The following is an 11,491-nucleotide window of genomic DNA, read 5'->3' on the forward strand; positions in this document are numbered from 1 at the left end:
CTTGTTTTTCTCTGAACATTCCACAGTGCATCTAGAATTTTAATAGGAGTTTATTTCTGCTCAATTTTTCTTCTCTTATTTGAATTTGTTTTTGTTTTAAGGAGAAAAAAAAGGTGACAAACGAGACCTGTGACCCCAGGGGGAAATCATGGATCAGATGCCTCACACCAAGTCACTGTGTAAACAACACCAGGTTCATGTTTTAGTGTGAGGAATGAGTGCAGGAGTGTTTTTAAAGAGCAAATACAAACACTAACAAGGAGAGAACAAAGAAAACAGGAAGGAGAAGCTCCTATCCTTTTTGAGTTGCTTACTGAGATCATTCTCATAGCAAGTTCATTGCACCTTGTGTACTTGTTGTAGTGCAGTTAGCTGTTTCTATATTGGCTGAGAGAAGGAGCAGACCTGTTCAAGTCACAGATCCATTTACATTTAAACAACAGAATCTTGTCAGTGGAGGATGTACTTTCTCAAACCTTTTAAACTGGTATCTCGCCTCTCTGTCTCTCTGTGTTCGCAGGACAGGGACCACTGCACGCCTCGCACCATGACACCTTTGCAGTGATGACTCCCCTCGTGTGGAATTAGTTCACAGCTGTTTAGTCTTATACTTATCCACAATTAGGATTAGTCCATTTGCTATTTCTTAGAAGTGGGGATCAAGAACATTGGAAGACGTGAGTAGTTTTTTGGAGCAATAAAGATCAATACATAAAAACAGGCAAATGACCTGCTTCAAGGATTTTCACTAGAAGTTATATCACTGCAAGTTATATTACCAATGTCTAAGTGTATGCAGTGCAGAATTTTTTTTTCGTAATGTAATACATGTCCTATTTAATTCTACAAGATAAACAGGTTGGAAAATATTTGTGTAAAATAGATTATGATTATTTTTGGAACATAAATCCATGCAAACATTGTAAGTGGACATCAAGGGAAAATATAAAATAAAAGAATAGTTTAGCATACAGTTACAGGGTATGCCTGTTTTCATTGATTACTAGGGAAGCTCTTTGTCTCCCTCTTGTGGCCATTGTTGTCTTAGCCAACAACCATATCAGCATAAGGGACATGAAGTTATAGAAATTAATTAAAACTGAAACGTATTTTTATAAACACGGTTTGACAGTGTGTTTTACATATTCTGGTTGAATATGACATTTATGTGTACAAGATTATAAAAAACACAATCATACATTTACCTGATACTTATATCCAAAGTGACTTACGAGTGAGTATATCTTGAGCAATTGAGGGTAAAGGGCCTTGCTCAGAGAACCAACAGTGGCAACTTGGCAGCAGTAGGGCTGGAACCGGTAAGCTTCTGATTACAAGTCAATACCTCAAACACTGAGATACCACCGATCACTCTGGTCACTGCTGTGGCCGATCATAAATGTTAGAATTTACAATGTTGGTTACTAAACTATTTAAAAAACATTTTGGAACATTTATTTATTTCATTTCTCCTAACCTTTGACAGCATGGCTAGTCCAGACCTCTGTATGCATCTTCTTACCCCTTCTCTCTGCACACAAAAAATAAAACGCATTGAGAAGAGACTAATTGCCCAAATGATAAAAAATAAAATGACATATATAATGATAATAGGAAAAGGTAAATAGATAACAGCAGATGTGTTAATATAAAATCAAAAGTCATCTAAACAGAACTCAATGCAATAAGTGTGTTTTGAGATCTTTTTGTTTTGCTGTTGGTTTGTTTTTTGTTTTTTTTTGCCTTTAAGTGCTAATGCCATTATGAGTTGCTAGACCATGAAGACGTTTAAAGAATAATAAAATAATCTGATTTTGCTGTAAAAGACAGATGTCATGTTCACACTGCACAACTTCACTGATTAATGTGATCTCCTGTTTACATCTGGCAGACACGCTTATCTATAGCAACTTACAGTTTCAACTATATTACAGAGCTAGGTCCATATAGCGGTAGGAGTTTGATTCAGTTCAGTTCAGCTCACTCAGGCTTTCATTTCTGTTGTCTTGTCTTCAGGTTTTGTTTCATTGTCCCTAATAAGTCCAACTTGTGCTTGTCTACTCATGTCTCACTGTCCTCCTTTGCTTGATGTCAATGTGAATGTTGGAAATATCACATGTTCTTTGAGTAGGAATCAAACATCATCGCACTAATACACTGGACTGATAGTGGACTCTGCTGAGGTACACCTACCCGTGATGTCGTGATGTTACTGAGCCTCATCCTGTCTCAGACTGGCTACTCCCATCATCCCCTGATGTCCCCTGTTGTAGCCCACACCACCTCCACCCCAAACAAATACTCTCTGTTGACCTTAATGGACGTTCTCTTGTGACTTGGGTCTCGGACACATGCACACTATCGGAACAAGACTAGAACCTCCAGAAAGTTGGTCTAAACATTAAATGCTTATTTAATTTTTTAATTTATGTCTCTCTTTAAACAGCCAGAGGAGGATGGGGCCCCCTTTGAGGCTTGGCTCCTCTCAACGTTTCTTCGTCATGCTCTAGGGAGCTTTTCCTTGCCACTGTCACCCTTGGCTTGCTTACTGGGGGCTTGGACTTGGACATTTGAAAAGCAGCTTTGTAACAACACCTGTTGTAAATAAAATAAAATAAAATAAAAATTTAAAAAGCACTTTATAAATAAATTTTGAGTATTTGATTTTTATATGTAATCTTAAAATTCATAAGATAACTAAAATTTGTTTTTTAATCATTACATTTTTTTTTCACGTAAAACAAAAATATAATTTGGATAGTCCCAATAATCTAGTAAAATCAAATCTCATCATTACAGTGCCAACAACACATCAACATCACCAGACTTCAAAGCACTTGTCTGAGAGGAAGATTTGTATGCCTGTAATTCTGTTGTTGAAGAGCCTATAAAATCAAAATAGGCTTTTAAATTTGAAATTTTAAACTCAAATAACTACAGCCTTATTTTAAATGCCTAAACACACACACACACAGTTACCTCACAGTGTGAATATTGTTGTTGGTGGAGACAGTATCATAGATCCTCTTTGCTGACACATCAGTGATGTCATTGTGACTGAGGCTGAAATTAGATGGATTATAATTACCACATTGTTCAGGATTCCCAAACACACCTCCCTCTAGTAAATCACCGTGTAGTAGTACAAACACCTGTAGATTTATATATCAATGAATTAAATTAATGAACGAATGAATGAATAAACGAATGACTGAATTAGCAAATGAATGAATAAGCAAAGAAATAAATAGTATATTTGTGTCAGTGGACCTGAGTCATTAATGGCCAGATAATTATGCATTTTGACATTTTAAACAAAATATCATTTCTTTCAGTTCTTGTACACATGACTTGTTATCTATCAGGCAAGAAACTGTAAATCATAAAGAGTCTGTTATGCCTTATTTCTCTTTTTAATGAGAACATGTGTTTCTACAAGCAGTCTGGATATTCTGTAGACCACAGAGGTCCATCCTGCCAAGTACAGGCAGTGATCAGTGAACCAGGCAGCCAGTGAGAGAGGTCGTCATTTCCAAATAAAATCACCAAGAAAATCAAGCTTTTTGCTGTTTGCTTTTGAAAAAAATAAGTCCTTGAAGGAACACAGGATATGACTGAATGAGCAAAGTTACATTTATATAGAGCCTTTCAAGGAACATACAATGATTTACAATGAACACACACAGCTTCTATGTTCAGTCACATGCCGGATTTTGTGTTAAATTGTGAGAAAAAGAGTAAAATGTGTAATATCTATGTTAGTGTTCACTGTGGACTCAACAATCAAGACTCTCTACACATCCCTCCTCCCGCTTGTCCACTCACTCCAGGATGTGGGCTTTGTGCTGGTGTGGGAACAGCAGCTGCGGGCAGTGGTCAGTAAGCTGACAGTGGCTAAGGTCCAGTTCTGACAGCCCTTCAAAATGTTCCAGAAACAGCACCAGTGACCTACAGGCCTGCTGGTCCAGCCGGGGCTGACTGAGGTCCACCATCTTACCCAGAGCCCGGGAGAGAGCCACAGCGCATCTCACACACTCCATATCAGTCCCCACACAGAGAAGAGACAGGAACTGGAGCAGCATGGCTTTATTGCAGCTGAACACACTCAACATTCACCAACATGTAGAGTCACAAAACACTAACACACTCACATAACTACTAACATTAATGCAATTTACACAAATTTTGTTTCAAATGATAAAATTATTTCCCCTTTTCCAGAATGTTTCCCTAGTTTGTGTGGTGTTGAGTCAGTGGCTTACTGAAGGGTGACTGTGTGTAAAATGGGGAAGAGTTGCCCTCACAGCCGTGTAGAGTGAGCTCTGTGTGTGTGTGTGTGTGTGTGTGGGTGTGTGTGAGAGAGAGAGAGCTTGCTCTCTGGATGACCATGGAGACGACTCTGCAGTCCTCAGTGCTCAGAGTCAGTGTGTGTGTCTGTTTTTCTGCTGTGAGGTCCAGAGCAGAGCAGCAGGAGAAATCCAGTCTGTGCTGCAGAGCGAAGAGCAGATCTGCTGCTGCTGCCCCTTGCTATAGTTCAGAGACACTGTAGCAGTGGAGCAGCCTCAGCAACAGCAGCCTGTCAACAAGGAGAAAACAAAACACACACAGACAGTGGCAGGGCAGTTAATTTCAGATAAATATAAATATTTCACCTAAATTTACCAAGTTCCTCCAGAAAGTCATTTTATTCTGTCCTAACACACCTGAGGTAAATATACATGGATATTGCTGATTACCTGACAGGAGTCTCAATAAAACCTAAATGATACTGGCACAAAATGACTTTTGAGGAAACTCGTGAAAAACACATAAACGTACATAAACGTTTATATAACACTCCCTAAACAGACCAGTTCTGTGTTAAAATTCTGATTGTAAGAAAAGTTCAAGCCTGAGACGGGAGACGTGTTAGAGCAGTGGCTCTATGCTCTCCAGCTCCGCCTTTGGTATGGAGGTGAAAAGCAGGCTGAGAGAGACTGCTGTGCAGTGCTGGAGGGTGAAGCGCAGGGCAGCACAGTGGACAGAGTCCAGCTCTCTGCTGTTCAGGTTGATGCAGTTCTCTGCTGAACTCAACAAGCTGGACACACAGTGAGCAGAGCCAGTCTGATAGATCTCTCTGATGATGGACAGTACAAAGCTGGAGCTCAGCCTGGGGAGAAGACACACACACACAGACACACATTTCCAGGTCTCATGCTGTACAGTATAATTAAAGTGTTTGGACTGTTACTAACTGTGTGAACAATCTGAGCCACACAACACATGACTGTATTCTCTCACCTTCTGATCTGAAGTCTGGCCAGTACAGGCAGAAGGTCTCTGGGGTTTTGTTACTTAATGTTGGGGATGTGTAGTGCTGCCATGAGCTGGTCGAAGCTCGTCTACTTTGCCGTAACGTCACCCATTTGCCTTGCTGTCTGGATGCGTACTTCTAGTGCTAAAGTCTTCTCTGTCAGACTAGCAATTCATCTACACTTCTCACAGATAAAACTGCCACTAATGACGAAGAATAAACATGCTGCATTCAGTGCTCTGAAGCAGAACATAAGTTATGATGAAAAAGCAAAATGTTAACATTACTTATGTTTGTGGTAGTTCCTTAGATATAGTTTGTGATGATAAAGTAGTTTTCCATGGAAGTTGCCAGTTTCCAGGTAGAAAGTAATTAAATCCAACGAAAAATTTGTTAAACAGATAGAGAGCAGTAAGCGCTAGTATGCTGAAACAGTTTCAAAAAAAGGAAGCTTCTTTATGAAGGAAAGAGGTTCTTATGAACCTCAGCATTTTGACAGCAAGTATTAGCCATGGCTATAAAACCATGTGAATAATTCAGTTATGGGATTAATCCACAAAATAGCACATCAAATCTAATTATTTGGCCAGTACAGGGTTATGTAATATTTCTTCATCTCAGCAAAATGCAATAGCTTGACTTCCTTAACTGATTAATAATTAAAAAAATATCTTTCTTGACTATAAGAATATAGCTTACCCATTAGAAAGATTAAACATCCAGTCAGTGTGTTTCCTGGCATGTTAATGTAAAAGGCAGCTCCTAGTGGATTTGGGGAAAGATTAGTAAAAGATTTCAAGTATCTGCAAAGCAGAAAACTGCCTATTCAACAGGCATGAATGATGTGCTACAGAAGTAGTTGTGTTATTTGCATAGCCTAATTAATATGCATGCAGATCATGTTCTATAGTACCTATATTGTTATATTAAAATTTCACTATTGCTTTTGTGCTTCACAATTGTTACACATAATTGCCACACCCAATACAAGGATAGGAATTCCAATTTATTCATACTGGACAGAAGAATCATTAATGGCTGCTGAGTGAAGCACTTTCATTGAAAATTCATCCAATTAATTTTTTTTAATTTTTTTTTTAGTAACCAGAAACAGGGCACGTCAGCCAGGAATACATTCCAGCTCTGTTTTAGAACACTAGAACACAGTTACATGAACAACACTGGTAGCATAATCAACAGGCTTGATGGTTTTCCAGTGCACGACACTGTGATACCAGGGCTGGCCCAAGCCTGTGTGGGGTCCTATGAAGAAATCTGAGCTGCCACTGACATAACATAGATAAAAAAACAAATAGAAATAAATACATGGTCTTTGGCACCCTCTTGGTGGCCTTAGCAGGCTCTCATTTTGCTTATATGGCGGGACAATTGTTCTGCTGTTATCCTATCTATCGGGCAGTCCTACCTAGATTTAATGCACTTATGTACATTACCCTTAGTCCAGGTTTCTGGTGTTTATTTTAGATGCATTTTTGGTTGTATATATTATAATTAGGCTACTGTGAACAATTGTATACCGTATAGCTACAGCACCTGTACTTCACACACATGTAGTAATCGGATCTAGAAAGTTGCCAACCCTATTAAAATATTAGGTTTATAGTATAATATTTGAATTAAACAGACAAAGCGTTAATCACAATCATTTGCATGATAATTAAATCTTGAACCAAAAATGTATCAGAGAGCTCTAGTGTTTTTTAGAGACACACACCCAATAAAACTGTGCTTGACCATTTCTTGCCCTTTATATCATTCTCTGCAGTTTACTGAGAAAGACCTGACACTGGGTAATGCCATTGTCTATTCGAAGGCCAAAATAACAACAATCTTGGTTATCAAAGACTCACTCCACCCTGACCACAGCCTCTTCTTTTAGAAGCCATGAGAAAATCACCATCGCAGCTTGAGAGCACAAATCTAGCCTCTTAAGAGGTGTTATGTTCCACAGGCAGTTCGATATCTCAATGCAGTCCACATGAAAGCAATTTTCTTTCCATGAGTGCAAATTGCACTTTTAATGCCTGATATTTCAGCCACTCATTTCTCTCACTACATGACAAAACTCTCGAAACTTTTCACCAAAAGCACTGAATGTTATTCTAACCATTTATGGCCTTTCTCCATTCATGTACACAAAGTCCAGTATGATTCCAAATGTCATCAAAAGATATATCTGTTTGTAGCTGAACAACCTATACGATGCGATCTTTCTTCTTTGTGTCAAATGAACTTAACAATTGAAACATCCAAAACTGGCTGTGTTTCTTGCCAACATACTGGTGTTTGGACATGTGGGATTACTTGCACGTCACTTTCAATAGCTCAATTGGTAGAGTAGAAGTTAAAACTGTCATCCTTAGGCTGTCGGTTCAACTCCGACTCCCACAAACTTTATGTTTTAATGCAGAATCTGTCATTTTATATGAGCAAAAAAGAGGTTTTTCCCTGACCGGGAATCGAACCCTGGCCGCAGCGGTGAGAGCGCCGAATCCTAACCACTAGACAACCAGGTACAAAGCCACAGAGATGACCACACATGACCATTTTCAAAGTGTGCACTCCTACTTTTCTGACAATGTTTGGATGCATACTGGAATTGGTATGTGGAAAAAGGCCATAAAGCGAGTTATTCATCTTTCTCTTTGTTCTACAAAAAAATGAAGTTTGCAAGAGTCAGGGCTCTTTTTTACCATCTGGTGTCACTAACACATGGAAAGAGCTGTTATAGTATTCCCCATTTGTCCCCTTAATGTTTCTGACATTTTAGCCACTCATTTCTCTCTCTACATGAAAACATTCTAGAAAATTTTCTCCAAAAAGTACAGAATGTTATTCTAAGTACTCGGAAAATAGTCTTTTCCTCCCCCTTCTGACGCGTGAACTTATAGACGCCCTTGATTGCACGGTGTCTCTGTAATTAACAAGGGAGAGAGCGTATGCCACTCTCTCTCTCCCTAAGAGTACAGCCAATTATGCTCTTTTAGACTCCCAGCCACAAATGGCTGTGACACCATCAGTTTCAAAGTTAAACACAACTCCTATAGTACTAATAAAAGCTTCACACTCACCTCAGCTGGGACATGGCAGACACTGAAGGAAACTCCTCACTTCACTCTCTTCATCTGACCAGTCATTAAGCTCCACTGCTTTCTTCACTGTTTGGAGTTTCAGCCCTTCTAGGAAGAGGGAGGTCTTTCTCTCTGAGGTCTATGTACCAGACTGCAGATGCTGACTGGTAAACTGGCTGTAATACTGGAAGGACACTCCTGCCTGTTTGAGTCTCAGAGTCCTTCACATGAGAGTACAGATCCAGCAGGAAAACTTGTTCATCATATGCATATGACATCAGTTTCTTTATAGGTCTGTTAATAGTCTCTCTCTGATGAATAGCTGGTTGCAGACTAAGGTTCAGCAGAAATAATTTTTTTTTTAAATTTTTCCACTTATAGGAACCTGTCTGATCCTGTGTTGAATCAAACCTACAAACACAACAACCCATTTATTAAATTTTTTTCATTTAAGTTTAATTCAAAATAGCTTTATAGTCAAGACTATCCTGTATAATATTGTGGACTCATTAAAAGGCAGGTTTAAAGTTTAATGCAAAGAAACAGCAAAGATAATTTGAAGATGCCAATTATCAAAACACTGGACATAGTGATTTGTAATATTAGAATAGAATCCCTTTATTTACTAAAGGTACACAGAAACTTACTGTATGTAAGAGTGCAAGAGTTCAAAGCAGTATTAGTGCAGATAAAAACAACTACAGTGCCATTGCAGCTTTTAATGCTGTTTCAGTATCAGGGTCTTCAGGAAGGCTCCACTTGGCAACCCTGAAGTGCCTTGCTATGCTTAAAACTGCACACACACACACACACACACACACACACACACAAACAAACACAAACACTCAACAAGGTGAGTTCTGCTTATTTGTTATTGGAGATTTGTTAAGAAGGCTGATCGCCATTTAAAATTAGATTTCACACACTGTAATTGTTACACTGGTGAGTTTGAGGTAGAGATGCACTTTCATTAATACTGCTTACACTGTGTTTCTTTACAACACGCATGGACGTGTTGAAGCACCTCATATGCATGGAACACTACTACTCAGAGCATTGGATGAATGAAAACAGAAGCTATCTGGCTCACACAATGTTTTAAATGTGCCAAGGGAAATTCCAAGTGTGGCCATTCTTGAGTGGAGTGGAAGATAAATATGTTTTTTTGTATTTCAAAGCAGCTGTAAGAGTATAACAGGCAGTTTAGAACATGTCAGTCCCTCCATGTAATTTGAGAGAAAATATCCTATGAAGATTGGACCAAGATTCCTGCAGAGTATTTTCAGCACATAGTGGAAACTATGCCAGAAAGAATTGCCGCAGTTCTGGAGGCCAAAGAAGGTCCAACATGCTACTAAATGGGTGTACTTAAGCCCACTGTGTCCTATGGTAGGATGTTGCTGGAATGTATGTGGATGTTGTTGGAATGGCCGCAGAGTTGCGGCAGCAATACAGGTAGTCTGTAATCCTTTCCCCCATCCGAGTGAGTTTGCCCTATTACACGGGGTCGAGTTATGATGTGAATGTTTAATTACACAGGATGGATTGTGGGCGACGGAACCGAACAGCCTTCAGGATTCAAATAGAGAAAGGTGAAACTTCTCCAGCCTTTGAGTTAATCACAGGACTATTGCATAGCAATTAGGGATAACAGAACAGCTTTCGGGGGGTTTGGGTGGGTTGCCTTATCCGCTCCTTTAGCAGAGTAGTCACAATTCAAATTTCCCTTGTTCCATTGTTTACAAGGCATTATACATGTGGTTTATTTATAGTGCACGGAGTAATAAGCAGCAAGTCTGGTCTGTCTGCTTTGGAAGAGAAACATTTGGCCAAAAGAGCAAGACACAGCCAGGAGGATGATTGGTAAGAGCACATCATAATATGCACCTTAAAGCTGTGCTCTACAGCTAGGTCCTGTTTCATGACTGCATATATAAATTTACTACTGACATTGCCATTTGTATCTGGCCATTTACAGTGCACTCTAGCTCAATGCAGCACTTGAAGCTGATTTTCCATTGTGTAGTTATATGTTCAAGAGATGTTTGACCCGGTCAGGGTAACACACTTTAGTGAGGGCAGCAGTATCCTAGAGGACACTACAGACAGTGACGGAGACATCTCAGAGCGCGAGGTGAGAGGTTGAGTTTTTTGTTACTCTCTCTACGACAAACTTTTCATGCCAGGTACTATTGTCCAGTTCAGCCCAATTTAATTTACTGCCTTGTATTATCATATATAAATTGCTGAACAGCTTATCACTCAGTTTTAAACATCCCCTCAGCTGTTTTAAGCCATTTCGGTTATTCAGAAGTACTGCTAAATGGATGTGGTGGGAAAATGAGAGCACATCAAACACAGACAGCTTTATGCATTGAGTAGTAAAGAGTAAAAGTTTATTGAGTTCTGTCCCCTGTATAACAGAGTAAGAGGACTGACGCGCAGTACGGTCCCCCTCCCCTTATACAGAGAACAGAAGAAAGAGGACAAAAAGAAAAACGACTCCTACAGAGTATCTGATAATTCATGTTTTGGTTAGCCTGAGCGCTGAAGGCTTCTTCTATCTCTATGGTTAGAACGGTATGTGAGCAGCTGGTGTCCCTGACTCACATGCTTATCTGCAGACTGTTATGCTGTGACTATAGAAACATAAAGCAAAGTAAAATAAAGCAAAGTAAATTTCCACAAAATGAAGTAAGGGAAATTTCCACAACATTTCCCCCCTTTATTCTAGATCACACATTATCACACATTTATTCAGCAAATAGCACTACGAAGTCTTCATGTGGATCACCAGCACCGCCCATCTTGGGGAGCAGAATGTCTTCACAGAGCTGGGGTTGGTCATTGGCATGGCCGCTGAGCGCTGGCATGGTGAACACACTAGAAAGACGTCTGACACGCAATGACAAAAAAGGAGGTAAACACAGAAGAAGAAGAAAAAGAAGAAGAATGGGTAGCAGAATGGGCAACGCTACAGCCGCTACTGGAACTGTAGGCTGCGGAGTGAAGGCAGATCACATATGATTCATATAATCAGTAATATTAGCGCTGAGATCTGGAATGTAAAAACAGCAGGAAGTGTTAATCATTTTGCACACTCCTC

This window comes from Electrophorus electricus, unplaced genomic scaffold (assembly GCF_041902795.1).
Source record: "Electrophorus electricus isolate QZ-2024a unplaced genomic scaffold, ASM4190279v1 Scaffold78, whole genome shotgun sequence".
In the NCBI taxonomy this organism is placed as follows: domain Eukaryota; kingdom Metazoa; phylum Chordata; class Actinopteri; order Gymnotiformes; family Gymnotidae; genus Electrophorus; species Electrophorus electricus.